This window comes from Drosophila serrata, unplaced genomic scaffold (genome assembly GCF_035046125.1).
Source record: "Drosophila serrata isolate PLE 108 unplaced genomic scaffold, ASM3504612v1 contig_272, whole genome shotgun sequence".
NCBI classification, from domain to species: Eukaryota; Metazoa; Arthropoda; class Insecta; order Diptera; family Drosophilidae; genus Drosophila; species Drosophila serrata.
The window spans coordinates 1,001,707-1,001,935 of record NW_028257170.1 but is presented as its reverse complement, the minus strand read 5'-3'; positions in this window follow the sequence as shown (position 1 = coordinate 1,001,935).

The window sequence follows — 229 nt, the reverse complement described above, 5'->3', positions numbered from 1 at the left end:
TGCCTATTTATTTAACTCCATTTGGGGAAGACAGCGAAGTGCAATTAAACATTGATTTAATTATGCAAAATCAGGTAATATTTGTTAATGTTCAATTTAAAGCCTTGTGGTTTAACAAATAAATGTGAAAAGTATTGAATTTATAAGCTCCAAAGCTTAACATGGTAGCATATAAACCGCGAGATTTAAAAAAAAAATTAATATAAAGAGTATTGAATTCATTAGCTTA